We start from the raw sequence: 15842 nt of genomic DNA, 5'->3' as shown, positions 1-15842 counted from the left end.
AGAGAATGAGATGTTCTCTGAGGAGAAGCCTGTTATGATGTCTGCCCTAAATATTGTGTATGTTGATGCATAAGTGCTAAAAAAAAATCTAAAAATTGATAATAAATATAAACTAATAAAAATAAATTATTTACTGATGACACCAATGGTGTTTAGAAAAGCAGTTGAAAAGCTAAAACATTATATAAATGTGAGGACAATTTTTTAAAATATTAAATACATTCTTCAAAATTGTGTGGTGCTTTCAGGGTAGAACGAGACCTTCATCTAATTTTTATTAATCGGGTATGCATCGAGCACTGACAAGGTTGTGGTGCTTAGCCTTGGGAATCCAAAGACCAGTGGGCGTATAGTCTAGCTTTAGAGGGTTTATCCTCAGCAAGGGATTCAGGTCCTGAAGCCCAATGTATGCGACACGAACTCGACTGATACGTGCTACAGAAGAAATAAAGATAAAATATATAGGGACTTCAAAAAATGGAGAGAGTGTATATAGCAGGGATGTGAAGACTCATGTATCTAGACCTGAAAGTTGAGAAAATGGCAGCACTCTAGGTGGATGCAAGATCACTCTCAAAAGCCCTGAGATAAACTGGGGAGTGTTTCTGGGAAAGTATTTCAGACCACGAGGTAGATGAAAGAATAAATTGAAAAGAAATTTGAGACATGATTATAGAGAGCTTGACTGTCATCATTGGCCCTATAAAGGCCACACGTACCAGATAAAAGAGAGTTCTGGTCTCTCTTATTTCGTTAGAGAGTCTTTTCAATTTAGTTATAGAGTATCAGAGAATACTCTATAAACTCCCATGAACTGGGTAGTATTAAGTAAAGCCATTCATCAGCTGCTTATGAAATTAAATAATTTTAACCCAATGCGTATGTAACCCAATCTGTATCTGGCAACCTGAATTCTGGTTTGATTTTTTTTAAATACATGCTAATTCTATTTTTTTCTCCTCCTATCCAATGTCTTAGTATTTTATTAAGAAACGAGACAATATTTTCATCTGTGACAGTAGAGAAAATTGATTTTTTTCACTTTTTGGGAACTTTGTCAGCTAATAAAGTCGGGAGTTATTTTATATTTATATTTTGCCCTTATCGCTGGCCTCAACTTGTGGTTTTTGCATGTGGACACTTATGAGACATATATACATTGTTTCTTAAAAATTAATACACAATCTGTTTTAAGGCAAAAAAAAAAAAAAAAGATTTGGTATCAAAGTAGGCCACTGTGGTGTTGCAGAAAGAAGAAGGCATTGAAAGAGCTGGCACCAGGTAATAACTGTGGGAGCAGAGGCGTGTCATTTAGGAGTTGTAGACCTGTTTATTCTTCTCTAAAATTGAATAACAAACAATAATTTAACAATACTATTGTCGAACTGATTAGGCCTGTTGAGGATTACATGACAATAAATATTAAAACATTCAGTGAACTTGTAGAAGTACTATAAATATACATATTGGTTTTATTAATACTAATACTCAGTTTTTTCTAAGTCCTTGCACTTCATTTTGTATTTGTAATATATGCAAATTGAAAGTATTGTAGATTTTAAATATTAAATGATCTCAATTTGGTTCAAAGTGAACGGATATTTTCAAGTGCATGTTGGCAATTTAGTAATAAGCATCTTATGCTCATGGGTTATAAAAGAAAGATTATTTTGCATGCACTTGACTTTACAAGTAAAGACTATGTTGAAAGACAGAAGTTTTCAAGTTGCTTGATTTCAATCTATTAAGGTTAGAATGCCTCAGGAATTTGAGTTAATTTTGACTTACACTTTCAAAGCTCTTCATTCCTGTCACTTGGATTCATCAGTTCACTCTCTCTGTATCTATGCACAGACAACAAAATTGCTAAATGATATTTTCTTACTCTGCCCAAAGGGGGTAAATTGAACCTGGATATTCCCAAGGGAGGATGGTGGGAGCATCATTCCCCATCATTCACCCAAGGCCCTGCCTTGTTTTATTTTTTGTTGCTCTTACCACTAAAGGACATAGTTTCTATTTGTCCACCGCTGCCCCCAGCCTTGCCCTGCAACGCACCCACACATGCAGAATGTGATTATCACAGAAGTAAGGACTCCGTTTCATTCACTGTTGAATATCCAGCATCTGGAACATCTAGCTGTCCACTTCCTCAGAGGAACTCACTGTTTACTGAATGGACACAAACTGATGTATTTGTGAGAACAGCAGAGTCATCTGGAGTGCCTCTCTCACGTGTGTCAAAGATGGGTTGACCTAGTATTTAAAACCCTCTGCTAACATAGCCAAGGCCACGGGTCAGCTCCTATATGAACTAACTGGTGACTTCCCAAGAACACTATTCCAGTTTACTAGATAAGAAAGTGTAGAGTAGTTCTCTTCAAATAGGCAATTAGAGCTATCCTAAGAAGGAGATTAACAGATATTCATTGAATGCCGCTGTATGCCCAGCCCTCTGTTGGAGTACTCTGAAAGTTGATATAATAATGAGCAAGGTAGAATCTCTATTGCCACAGAGTATATCCTTGGGCAGATGGAGCATTGTGCTGAGAAAACAGGAAGAGGCCCATTATTTTGTCTTCTCATGTTTATGGAAATATATAGAAAATTATTTCACCCTGAGGTTTATGGTTTAAAAGGCATTCTACGTTCTCCTACTTCCTTTTAAAATTTTACATACATAAGAAAAGCAAGTTTCCTAGCTTGAAGGTTGCTTTCCGTGGAAGGTTGCAGCATTTCCACAGCAACAGAACACCTCATTTTTGAATGCAGCTGGAAGCCAGGGCTCAGATGAGAGCTAGCTGCAAAATAACAACACAAGCAAGGTCCAAACTATCAGAACTGAAGTTGTCAAGCCCAAAAGTGACAGAAGGGTCAGTCTTGTCTTGGATTAGCTTCATTTTCTGTCTGAAGGTAGAAAAAGGGAATTCAATGAGACCCATCAGCCTTACACAAAGCTACACTTCAGAAAACATGTTCAGTCAACAAACACTTTATAGATACACATTGTGTCCAAGAGTAGGGATGCAAAGACATTGAAATTCTGACTTCTGTCCTCAGCAAGCTCCCAATCTAGTGACACAGGGACAACCACACAATGACAACATACCATGATAAACCATAGTCAGGAGGGCCCAGGTCTTATGGGAGGAGGAAGGGCAGAGTGGTGTCAGGAAAGGCCTGTGCAAGACATGGTGAGGAGCTGAGTGTCAAAGAGAAGCTCCAGACAGCCCTGGAGGTTGCGGTGAGGACAGCCCAGTGGGAAAGGTGTTGGTATTTCTCAGAGCAACAGGAACCGGCAGCTTAACATGACCAATTAAAAACTGTTAAGATGGTCTTTATGCCTGGAAAATAGAATAAGAGGAATGAAACAAGGCAATCGAGTGTGGAGAGGAAGGCAGCAGAGATTATGGAGAGCCTTATAACAGGACAAATAACCACTGAAGGATGTTTAAGCAGAGGAGCTACAGGGTGAGGTGCACACTTCAGACAGATCATCTGGTTAGAGTAGAGAATGCACAGGAGGAGGACAAGGCTGGAGAGAGACTAGTTTAGGGAACAGCAGTATCTATCAGGTGGGAAATGATGAGTCCCACCTGAACTGAGTGTCAGGGAGGACAGAAGGCATCAAATACAGGAAGCTTTTCAAGAGGGTGGCAGAACTCTACAATGGGTTGAGTGTACGAAATGTTATTAAACAGATAGAGGTACTGCCCTCTCCTGCAAAGGAGAGTCCGAGAGAATTGAGTTTGCATGGGGTGGGGGTGGTGGGGAGAGGTTACATTTTAGACACTGTAAATTTGAGGCGGCCAAGGGACTCTCCAGCGCAGCTCAGAAGAGGGATCTGCAAGTCAGCGGCGGCCACAACATAAGAGAAATGAGATCACCCAGGGAAAGCTAAGGAGTGAGATGAGGCTGTGCTTTGGAATGCCCAGAAGCATCTCCCAAAGGGCGGGGCAGGTTCAAAAGGAGCCTATAGAAGCCTAAATAGGTAGGAGATTAAGAAAGAGCATACAGAATGACAAAGGAAAATGAGAGAATAGTATTTTAGCCATGTAAGTCAAGAGGGGAGGGGAGAGGGAGGGGAAGAAAGAGAGAGAAAGAGGAAGGGAGGGAGAGGAGTCTGAAAAAGGGCAGGGCATATGACAGATATGACGGTATCTCTCAAAGTCTGCAGTCAGTAAGGGTATCTAAGGAGAGGAAGGATTGGAGAATGTTTTCACGGTGAGAGAAGAGAAGAACTGGCTTAAGTTTTATGAAGAGAAGGGGAGTAGTTTTGAGCCTTAAACCTACGATTGTGAGAGGATGGTCCCCATGGGTGAAGAAGCATGGAGATGGAGACAGGCGTGCCTGTGTGCAGCCAGGCAGAGCTGGGAGAGTTTCCATCTGATCACTTCCTGTCTTTTTAAGAAGGAAATACCAAGTTCTGATGAGCTTAAGGAGAGGAGCAAGTGAATGCAAGCATACAGAACTAGGTTAATTCAAACTAATGTTACAGGAAATTTTTTAAAAATGAATAGAGGTGTTTAAAAAAATGTAAAGCAGTTTAGAGGACTCAGCTGAGTTAGACACTGTAAATATCAAGGCCTATTCTTTAAAAAATACAGAAAATACAAACTATGTGTTCTCAGCACTCCTTTTGGAAGAGTAACTGCTCCATGCTCATAAAGACCCTTCCCTTTATTCTCCTTAGCTGCTTCCCCATCCTCTTCCTATGGCCAGCTGAGGTAACCTGCAAGGGGATGCCCTTACCCCAATGCACACATCCCTCTGCTTGGTACTGTACATGTGAAGTTGCTTCTCCATTTTCCCATTGAGCCTGCTTGTTCCAGGGAAGAGGTGTCTGATCTAATTTTCTATCCCTAGCATCCAGTGTTGGCCTGGAATTCCAAGAAAAAACAAAAAGTAATTCCTGATGAAGGTAGAAGAAATGTGTAAGTTTACAAATTCAGCCCTAATGTTCTCCCACCGCCCGTGGTTCCTCTAGAAGGTTATTTTTTGGCCTGTCTTGGCCTAAAAGGGGATGCCTGTACATCTACCTCCCACTTTGAGAAGGAGACCAAAGGTGCTAAGCCGTTTGAGCTCTGGGAGTACCAGTGTCCCCTGAGCTGGACCCACCCCTGTCCAATCACATCAAAACTGCCTCTTCTGGCTGGGAACATTTGCTCACGCCTGTAATCCCAGCACTTTGGGAGGCTGAGGTGGGCTGATCACCTAAGCTCAGGAGTTCGAGACCAACCTGGCCAACGTGGCGAAACCCCATCTCTACTAAAATACAAAAAACTAGCCAGATGTGGTGGTGCGAACCTGTAAACCCAGCTACTTGGGAGGTTGAGGCATGAGAATCACTTGAGCCCAGGAGGCAGAGGTTACAGTGAGCTGAGACTGCGCCACTGCACTCCAGCCTGGGTGACAGATCAAGACTCTGTCTCAATAAAAGTTTAAAGATCTGCCTGTTCCTCCTCATCCTCTTCACTTCTGGTTCATTTTCCCCTCCCACAAATTTGATTCAAAAGCTTCTTGCTTTCAAGATAAGTCTACCTAGGAATCTTTGCAGACATCGAACTGTACTCTTTATAATGTTCCAGAGACGATGTCACTTTTAGTTTTGACTCCAAAAGAATGCTAGGCTTTTTATTGGAAGGAGTATAGATTATAGTTATATTTCATTATAAATTCATATTTTAAATAAATTATTGATTTAGGTTTGTGAGATCTCAATCTGCCAATCTCAAACCACCTGCCTTAGCAACTATAAATATGAGGTTTTCTTTATAGATTATAAACATTCACAAAATATAGAAATTTTCTGAATGAGACAAATTATGTGTATTATAAAAATGCATAAGAACAAAGTATAAAAAAATAAATACTTCTTCTCATTATATCAGTTGCTGTCTTTGAACTGTAGCATTTCTTGGACATATCTAATTGCCAAAAGACATTTTGTTTCCTTACCAGGAGATCCATTCCAAAGAAGTTGCTAACTGATGGTATAGAAAACTCATTTTTCATAAACCCAGCATTTTCCCCTCTGACTGAATTATGCCTGTTTTCAACTTTTGTGAGCCTGCGTTAACACTATCAATATTACTGATTATTTCTTACTATAAAAACCTTTGTAATCCCAGCACTTTGGGAGGCCAAGGTGGGAGGATCACAAGATCAGGAGCTCCAGACCAGCCTGGCCAATATGTTGAAACCCGTCTCTACTAAAAATTAAAAAAAAAAAAAAATACCTAGGTGGGTATGGTGGCATGTGCCTATAGTCCCAGCTACTTGGGAGGCTGAGGCAGGAGAATTGCTTGAACCCAGGAGGTGGAGGTTGCAGTGAGGCAAAATTGCACCACCATACTCCAGCCTGGGCAACAGAGGGAGACTCCATCTCAAAAAAATGCAAAATAAAACAAAACCCTTAAAGGCAAATCTAAGGATATTTATAGATGAAAAGCCAAGGTGTAGAATGTTTTTGCCTACTTCAAGGTAGTCAACCACATGAGTCTAATGCATTTGATTTGTAATCAACATTTAAAAATTTTTCTGACTAAAATTTAATGAGATAGTTAACATGAAATCTTGCACTTTGCCATTTTAGCTTTACCTAAATTCTGGATTCTGGGAGCCCTAGTTCTATGTGACATAATAGAAAATTTGAAGACTTCATTCTAAAAGAGGACCTGATATTCTGAAATATAAGAAAATAGTGCTAGAAATGCTAATAGGATATAGCATTCCATGAAGCTGGTGAATAGCACTATCCTCATCCTTTCAGTGATAATCATACTACAATTCTGAGAGTTTGGGAATATGTATAGTAAATACAAGAAAGGAGTTACTATGTCAAGCTGCTTTGTAAAATTTATATTGAAATGTAAATTTCAGGAAAAGGTGTTTCAATATTTTGTCTTCTTTTAGAAAATCAAGTATTTAAAAAAGCAATTGAACATCTTGAAAGTATATACTGCACTTAAAAATACATTTTCCTTGTTTCTAAGAAAAAAATTAACATCACATTCCTGAATTACTGCATTGTTTATAGAATGGGTTTGCTAATAGTTAATTACACCAGGCAGTCCACAGAAAGGTACCTTATTTTGACTGCTATTTCACTCTTTGTGTCAGGAAAAATCTTCCCTCATGAATCATGTTTACAAGATGGTTGACTAATGAAATGCCAAGAGGACTTTGAGTAACGGTATATGAATGACTATGATCATGTTTTGTATGACTTAATAGACATTTGGAATATCACAGAGTCTTTTTTAAAAAAAAAAAAAAAAGTTTTTCTTTTTGGAGACAGGGTCTCACTCTGTTACCCAGGCTGAAGTGTAGTGGTGTGATCATAGCTCACTGCCTCCTGGAATTCCCGGGCTTAAGCAATCCTCTCACCTGAGCCTCCCAAGTACCTGGGACTACAGGTATGCACCACCACATCTGGCTAATTTTTAAATTTTTTGTACAGATGGAGTTCCACCATCTTGCCCAAGTTGGTCTCTAACTCCTGGACTCAAGCGATCCTCTTACCTCGACCTTCATAACAGATTCTTAAGTAAATCTCTGAATATCTGAAGGGGCTTAGTTCTTTCAACTGTTGCTTTCATAGGACTTAAAGGTTGCAGTTCAAGTAAGAGGGAGATGATAACTTCTTCTCCCAGACTGGTGGTCTACTTTCTAGGATTCTAGAAATTCAAGGGACAGGCCTCTGACATGTGACCTTATAAATCTGTGTAAATTTTAGGCCATAACAATAAATAAAAGATTTTCTCCCCTGTACCAATTGTACTGTTGAAAATTGAGAAGTGTTTGACTAGAAACAAAACATGACTGTACATGTTTATTTTGTTTACTTTCCCAAGGAAAAGTTTCTTAGAAGATCAGTTTCAAATGTTAGCATCTTGAAGAAAGACAATTTGCAATTGCTGTATTTAACCTTAGTAAATATGAACCAACAATGTGCATACACATGTCTAATCTTACATTTATCTGTAACCTGATATTTCTCAACAACTGAAATGGTAGTTTATAGGCTCATTGGCACCCCTAATTCCTGCTCTTCATTTATTTAGCTATTGATTTATTTTGATAAGAAGTGGGGTTTTTAACTTTTAATTGAAATATTGCTTAAATTCTGGGACATATCTAGTTTTTAAGTGCAGCTCAATTTTTACAAAGTTAACATATCAGTGTAAAACTACGTGGAACAATATGGATAGTTTCCCTCATACCTCTTCCTAGACATTACCTCCCAAAGGTTCCATTCTGATGCACTGATTTCTATCACCATTCCCTAATTTTGAAATTTATATAGATGAAATTAAAGAGTATGTTCTTTGTCCTGTCTGCCTTCTTTCACTCAACACTGTCTATGAGATTTGTGCATGCTGTTGCATATAGCTGTAGTTCATTCTTACTTGTTTATTTCTTTTGCTATAGAACAGAAATCAGCAAATCACAGCTCATGGGCTAAACCTGACCTGTCGCCTGTTTGATTAGAACACAGCCATGTTCATTCATTTACATATTGCCTATGGCTGTTTTCATGCTGCAAAATGGTAGAGTTTAGTCATGATAGAGACCATCTGATACCCAATACTTAATGTATTTTCTATGTGTCCCTTCACAGAGAGACTGCCGATTACCACTAATATTCTTGTACATATCTTTGTTTGCACAAAATTACATGCATTCTTTTAATTATCTACCTAGAATTGCAAATTGCAATTGTTGGGTCATAGACTGAGAGAGAGAGAGAGAGTGTGTGTGTGTGTGTGTGTGTGTGTGTGTGTGTGTAGTTCAGCTTTAATTGATTCTGCCAAAAAGTTTTCCAAAGTGGCCATACCAATTTATCCTCCTAACTGCTGTGTACGAAAGTCCCACAAATAATTTAACACTCAATGATTACCTTAAGTAAAAGTTACGTAAATGCATAATTCATCATTTGACTCAATAAAAACATTTAATGTAATAGCCTCTAATGAAGATCATGATTATCATTTAAGTAAACAAATCATCAGGTTGATGATGGTAGTAATAAGTAAATTTTATTTGTTGATTATCAATGAGCATTAAAGAGTTGACGTACGTTGCAGAAACTGAATTAAGTTACTCTTTGCTGAACACTTGAAAATAAATGTCCCACAAATGATCCTAATAAGTGCTTACTCACCCACGAGGGAACTGTAAACAAAACCCTGGTTCATAAATAAAAACCGTTTTCTGTTGACCTAATTAATTTCCAGTTTCTCTTTCTCAACAAAATATACAATTAACTATATTTTACAGATCTAAAATTATAACATGAAAAGTTAAGGGAGGGAGGGCTGAATAGGAGGAACACAGAAGATGTTTAAGGCAGTTAAAATATTTTGTATGATACTGCAATGGTAGATACATTTGTCCATAGAATATGCAACATCAAGAGTTAACCATAACGTAAACTGTGGACTTTGGATGATAATGATTTGTCAGTGAAGGTTCATTGGTTATAACAAATGGACCGCTCTGATGAGGGAAAGCTTGTGATGTGTGCTGTGGGGGGTATATGGAAAATTTCTTTACCTTCCTCTCAATTTTGCTCTAAAAAAACCAAAGACTTAAAAGACTTTAAAAATGATAGCTAAGGCATCATATTTGAAAAAATCATTAGTCTAGACCCTTACTATGAAATCATATGGCCTAGCCTTTCTAAACTTAACCCTCACATGTTATTTTCATGGACTTTATACATACTTGCTCTAGGAATGAAACTGCAAAATGTTTTCAATTTGTCTTTTTTATCAGTTTCTCTCAGCATTGGGTATGTGCAGGGGGGGATAAGAGGACACCTTTAGCTAATATCAGAATTGAGTTGAATGAGAGAATTCTAATTTTCCAAGAAAAAAATTTCAAGAAGTCTTTTTGCTCCCAGGTGGTAAAATCATGCATATTTTTTTATTTCCCTTTTTTTTGTCTCTTTATATTTTCCAAATGTTCAGTAAAGTGTGGGCATTCATTTTTCTAATAAAAGAGATTCTAGGTTATTTCTCTGATTTCTAAGAGAACAAAGAGTGTTTCTTATTGTTTGTTTGCATTACTAAAACCTACATCTCACAAGTGTCAAGGTTTTTATAACGTGCTCCCGTGGGGGAACACGCATAAACAGAGGTGGTTGTAGTAACTGTGCCTTAAGGTAACCACGACACCAGTTGCTGCATCTTAGAGATGAGCCAGGACTTTCATTAAACCTCTCTCACAAAGTCACCTGAGCCCAAACAAATGGAATTTTTCAGATCAGCCATTCCTTTTGCAGAGGGTATGTGATCCAATACTCCAGTGCCTGGAATCATAGATCAATATGCCACCCATGGACATCCAGCCCGTGACATCACACAGAAGTTGCAAAACAATATGAAAGTCAAGTAACTGAGGTTTGTGGTTCTGTGGCAAATGGAAGCCTTCCAGAACCAGCACACTACGAGTCTGTTGCAGTAGGGATGGGTAAGAGCTCATTGCACAAATGACATCAAATAATATGGAACAAAACACTATGGAACTTCCTGAGGTTCTCAGAATTATAACATGTAACACAGATGCACTAATGCACACACATGCATGTGCACACACACACACAGAGACACAACCTGCCTCTGCCTCAGGGACATCCTAAAGGCGTTACCAAGACGTGTTTTCAATTATGCCAGGAGAATTTGCAGCTTTGATTCAGCTAGAAAGCAAACAAAAGGCGATTGCCCATTTCCAAGTTCAAGATCTCTATTTTATTCCTTTCTTCTCAAATTGGACCCAAAAAGGACAGTTTAGTCAGAGGGAATAAAGGTACAGTTGTTTTGTGCAATCAATTAGTTTACTTTCACTGTTCAGAGAAGACACAGAGAAATGCTACATGACTCGGAGTGTCCTAAAGTCTGTCTCAAATGTAGGAAGACCCTGCTGATTCAAAACTCTGTAAAGAACTGCAAATACAGTGTGATTTTCCGAAGATGTGTGGTTATGTATATGTGCGTGTGTGTAGAACTTTAAGTGGTAGGAAAAAATTTGATTTGATTCATCATATTTTTTCCTGCATTTTACAGCTTTCCTATCATCAACATGTATTATATTCATAATAGAAAAAATAAACATGAAAAAGAAGCAACATTAAAAAACCAACTTTAAAAAGTTTAAAAAACATAGAAAGGAAAGGTGGTTGGCCATCTCACCCTTAGAACACTTCCCTCCTCAGGGAATTCTTTTTATACTTGATTTGTCTTTAGAGCGGCTTTTTTCTATTTTTAATGAAGGAGGCTACCTCTCCTTCTGTTTTTTTCTCTAAAAAAACAGGGGATAAAAAGCAATGGGGGAAAAGGCAGAGAGCAGTGTGCAGCTGAGGCCCAGTGAGCTCTAAAGAGGCCCTGGAAGGTTGTTCAGGGACAGCATCCTGTTGTAGAGCATTCCCGAGGACCAACCACATTCCCAAGGCCAGTCTTTGTTCAGTCTCTATCATCTTGTTCATTGTTCTCTCACTGGAAAATGAAATTTGTTGTGACCATTTGCTTTTAAAATAAAAAGCTTTTTCTGGGTTCTTTTTTTTTTTTTTTTTTTTTTAAGACGGAGTCTCACTCTATCACCCAGGCTAGAGTGATCTCTAGCGTGGTGTGATCTCCGCCTACCGTAAACTCCACCACCTGAGTTCAAGTGACTCTCCTGCCTCAGCCTCCCAAGTAGCTAGGACTACAGGTGCATGCCACCACTCCTGGCTAATTTTTATATTTTTAGTAAAGACAGGGTTTCACCATATTAGCCAGGCTAGTCTCAAACTCCTGACCTTGTGATCCACCTGCCTCAGCCTCCCAAAGTGCTGGGATTACAGGCATGAGCCACTGCACCCAGCCCTGTGAGTCCATTTTTAAAGTAAACCATCATACTGGAAGGAAACTCAATGGCTTCCCAAAAGTATGTAGTGTCTTTGTTGCACCCATAATCATTGTAACTCCAAAGAACAGTGTCAAGTAGCAGTCATATATGAAGATTTCTGATGTACAATTATAAATTAATGATTTTAAAAGTTAATTTGTATGATATTTTGCTTATACCCTGAGACTGGATAATCTAGAGCTTAGAAATATTCTGTAGCTATATGATCTGATAATGATGGATTTGTCCTATAAAAGTAGGTATTGAGTTCCAACCAAATAGGTGTGCTCTTCTAGGCACCAGGAAAACAGCAGTGAATAAAACAGACAAAACTTCCGCCCTAGGAGCTTAGATTCTAGTAGGATGTGGGGGTACAGTAAATGGACAGTAAACAATATAAATAACTAGACATTGCAGGCCAGGTACAATGGCTCATGCCCGTAATCCCAACACTTTGGGAGGCCAAGGTGGGTGGATCACTTGAGGTCAGGAGTTTGAGACCAGCTTGGCCAACATGGCAAAACCCCATCTCTATTAAAAATACAAAATTAGCTGGGTGTGGTGGTGTGCACCTGTAATCCCAGCTACTGAGGAGGCTGAGGCAGAAGAATCACTTGAAACCGGGAGGTGGAGGTTACAGTGAGCCGAGATTGCACCACTGCACTACAGCCTGGGCAAAAAGAGCAAAACTCCATCTCAAAAATAAATAACCAAGCTCTTGCATTGTTTTAGGAGATGAATGGACTATAAAAGAAAGCAGAAGTATCTGTGAGGAATGGAGTAACGATGGTAGAGGTGGAAGTGAAGGTGCAGATTGAGAAGTTAGGCAAGGATCTGCTTGCTCAGGAGCAGCAGGATCTGCCCAGGATCTGCAGCAAGTGTCCTAGGTAGAAAGCACAGCACCTGCCAAAACCCTGGCACAGGAGTGAGCCTGGAGAACTCAAGGAACAGAAGGGAACAAGTGTGGTTAAGCTGAGTGTATCTGTATGTTCTCAAGCTGCTAGTAAAGACCTACCTGAGGCTGGGTAATTTATAAAGAAAAAGAGGTTTAATGGACTCACAGCTCCACATGGCTGAGGAGGCCTCGCAATCATGGCAGAAGTCAAAAGGCATGTCTTACATGGTGGCAGGCGAGAGAGAACTTGTACAGGGAAACTCCCCTTTGTGAAAACCATCAGATCTCATGAGACTTATTCACTATCATGAGAACAGCATGGGAAAGACCTGCCCCCATGATGTAGTTACCTCCCACTGGGTCCCACACATGGGATTATGGGAGCTACAGCTCAAGATGAGGTTTGGGTGAAGACACAGCCAATATCACCAAGGAATGAGGATTAGGAGAGGAAAGGTAATGGGAGGCAGAACTGGGGAGTCCTTGTGAGGACTGTAGATTTATTCTGCATGAGATGAAGAGGTGGAGGCAATTTTTGAACACTGGTGTCACAGGACCTGACTTCCTTTTTAAAGTACTGGATATCTTAAGTTGATTTTGAAAATAGCAAAATAAGGAAAGCATGCCTGCAGTATATTGCCATTGTCCTTAAACGAGCATTGAAAGGATATGTTTAGGGAAATAACAACAGATTTAAAGCCATATGTTATATATGCTCCAGATAAGCAATGTGGTAATTAATGTTCATCTAACATAGAAATTTCAACTAGAGGACATATCACGTTAAAGGAGTTAGGACTCAGAAAGGAAAGGTGATTGGCAATCTCATCCTTAAAAAACTTCCCTTCTTGGGGAGTTCTTTCTGTGCTTGATTTGTCTTTAGAATGGCTTTTTTCTATTTTTAATGAAGGGGGCTACCTCTGCTTCTGTTTTTCTTTTTGACTCTTCACCTTTCTTAAAGAGTAGCTTGGTATCATAGTTAATGGCTTACTCGGGAAACTAGTTTTACTAAAAAACAAAGGAAAGGGAAGCCTCTCCTTTTTTCATGATCTTTAAAGTAGGTGTTTACAAGTGCTAGCAGAGTTAAGCAGGCCCCAGAGTCTCGTTATGACAAAGCAGGAGCTCTGCATTCTTAGAAAGTTGTCCACTAACAACACTAGTGGTGCCATTGACATAGGCTACAATGAGTAGCGCTCCCTAGAGTTGCCATATGGCAGCCCTGGGCTTGAGAAATTGGTTTATCACAGACATCAGGCTTTGGCCTGTCAGATGCCTGTTTTGTCTGGGAAGCATGGACTGACCCAAATACCCTCTCTTTGATGTATTCAGTTATGAAGTGAGAATACCAGCATTTCTCTACTCCCATCTCCCTCCAAGAAAAAAATTGTGAGAATTTTTAAAGAATAGCACATCTATATAGACTTTATAAGGTAGCTCAGTGAAAAGGAGACCCAAAACACAATCTATAATTGTCCACTCAGTTTGGCCAGCAATTATTGAGCATCTATTGTAATCCTAGAACTACACTTGTTAGTGAAGATAGGAAGAAATGAGTGTGGCTCTCTCTCCTGTGCTCTTGTTCTCTAGCATGATACAGTCAGCCCTCTCTGCTCTGCAAGAGAGTAGAACAGGACTGGCCCTTTCCCTGCGGTGGCATTGTTTTAAAACCTCATGAATATTCAAGTACACACATCAGCCTGGGACCTGCGCCTCCCCTCTGTGTTGTTTCATGCTCACCCTGGTCAAAGCATTGACAGGCCCAGAAAAATCTATAATGGGCAGATTCAGTTGACAATCTAGAGGCCTGATTTTATGTCCTAGCAATTTACCCAGATTGTATACCATAATCTCTCTCCATTTCAAATTCCCCATCCTTCAAACATGTCCAACAACCCTCTATGTAACCCCAGCTTTAACTGTATTGCTATGGGCTTCAATGAAATAATGTAATATGGATAAAGCACACAGAAAAAGGAAAAACAACTATGCCAATATCAGGCATGTAAAGAGTATGGTCACTTTCTATCAAGAATGCATGGTAGTTGAGGGAACCAAATTTTTCTTTAGTGTGCCTCTAGTGAAAAATAACTAATTGAATAGAATTGCAATCACAAGAACTTCAGCCTTCAAAATACTAAGCTATTGCTATGAAGGACACAGCCCTGAAATTGGTGACCTTGGATCAGGTGCAATGACCTATCTGCTCTCAGGCACCAAGAGCAGACTTGTCAAGCAAATATCCCTGGCATTAATTTCCTGATAAATTCTTTAGGGTCTATGTCCATATTGTCTTTTGTAAGAATGAAGGATGCTCAATTTTGTAGGATACTAAATGGTTTGGCTTATCTGCTTTCTCCAAAATACATGCTGACACTGTAGGTAGGAAAGCTCATGGCAGAATGAATACTGGTGTAAGAAGACAAAAGAGGCCATGGGAGAAAGCACATCATAGATATCTACAAGGGGCCAGTGCCACTTGGGCAGGACCTGAAGGGCAACCAAGGCTGTACATCCCCAAACCCAGGTAGCTGAGAACAGAGAAAGTCAATGACTCTTGGGGAAGCATTCTCTTCATCTCCTCAGAAGATTCGCAAGAGTATTGTGGCTTTTGAAGAAAGGCTGGCTTTTTAGCAACACTGAAACAAGTTTAAATTCATATTGAAACAAATGACGCCAGTATCTCAAGTTAAAATAGTTCTGTTGGGAGAACTTTCTAGCCTTATGCAGAAAATTCAAACTGAACCTCTTCCTTATACTTTATGCAAAAATTAACTAAAGATAGATTAAGGACTTAAATGTAAAACCAAAAACTATAAAAACCCCAAAAGAACATCTATGCAATACCATTCAGGACATAGGCACGGGCAAAGATTTCATGATGAAAATGTCAAAAGCAATTGCAACAAAAGCAAAAATTGACCAAAGGGATCTAATTTTTTCCCCCATTTATTTGTTTTATTGCATTTTAGGTTTTGGGGTACATGTGAAGAACATGCAAAATTGTTGCATAGGAACACACGTGGCAGTGTGATTTGCTGCCTTCCTCCCCATCACCTAC

The 15842-nt window shown here is 39.3% G+C and overlaps 1 protein-coding gene and 1 long non-coding RNA gene across 4 annotated transcripts in view; one reads left to right on the top strand and one right to left on the bottom strand.

The window, feature by feature from the left end:
• PDE7B (phosphodiesterase 7B) overlaps nucleotides 1-15842 on the top strand; it is a 336838-nt gene that overhangs the window by 100781 nt on the left and 220215 nt on the right. The window lies entirely within an intron of this gene.
• LOC119471589 overlaps nucleotides 1-15842 on the bottom strand; it is a 127146-nt gene that overhangs the window by 38547 nt on the left and 72757 nt on the right. The window contains exon 4 of one of the 2 annotated variants that reach the window (XR_005200657.1): nucleotides 8594-10702. The exons of the other annotated variant lie outside the window; for it this stretch is intronic. This is a non-coding gene — a long non-coding RNA (uncharacterized LOC119471589). Of the gene's footprint in view, nucleotides 1-8593; nucleotides 10703-15842 lie in introns of those variants that run through there. 2 annotated transcript variants of the gene reach the window in all.

The sequence above is a fragment of the Cebus imitator genome, unplaced genomic scaffold, assembly GCF_001604975.1.
Source record: "Cebus imitator isolate Cc_AM_T3 unplaced genomic scaffold, Cebus_imitator-1.0 Scaffold65, whole genome shotgun sequence".
In the NCBI taxonomy this organism is placed as follows: Eukaryota; Metazoa; Chordata; class Mammalia; order Primates; family Cebidae; genus Cebus; species Cebus imitator.
The sequence above is the reverse complement of the archived record's forward strand: the minus strand, read 5'-3'. Positions and strand labels throughout refer to the sequence as shown.